This window comes from Trichechus manatus, unplaced genomic scaffold, assembly GCF_000243295.1.
Source record: "Trichechus manatus latirostris isolate Lorelei unplaced genomic scaffold, TriManLat1.0 scaffold00105, whole genome shotgun sequence".
In the NCBI taxonomy this organism is placed as follows: domain Eukaryota; kingdom Metazoa; phylum Chordata; class Mammalia; order Sirenia; family Trichechidae; genus Trichechus; species Trichechus manatus.
The window spans coordinates 4,023,116-4,023,585 of NW_004444041.1; positions in this window are offsets into that span (position 1 = coordinate 4,023,116).

Below are 470 nucleotides of genomic sequence, written 5' to 3' on the forward strand. Positions count from 1 at the left end.
GCCACTCCTGCTCTTTTTCGGTAGCTGTTTGCTTGATATATTTTTTTTCCATCCTTTGATTTTTAATAAATTTATGTTTTTGTTTCTAAGCCGCATCTCTTGTGGACAGCATAGGGATGCATCCTCCTTTTTTATCCATTCTGTCACTCTCCATCTCTTTATGGGTGCATTTAGGCCATTTACATTCAGTGTTATTATTGATAGGTACAAGTTTATTGCTGTCATTTTGTGTTGTTTTTTTTTTTGGTGCTGACATTTTCTTTGTTCCTCTTACTCTCCTGTGCTGACTTCCTTTTGTTTGTGGATTTTTTTATCACTTCTTTTGTTTTTGTTTTTACTGAGACTTTATGTTTTTCTTTTTATCCTGATGGATAGTTTTGTTAACTTTCTTTGTGGTTACCTTGAAATTTACCCTTGTCTTCCTAGGTTTAAACCAGTCTATTATTACTTGGTATCACCTTGCCTTCCTC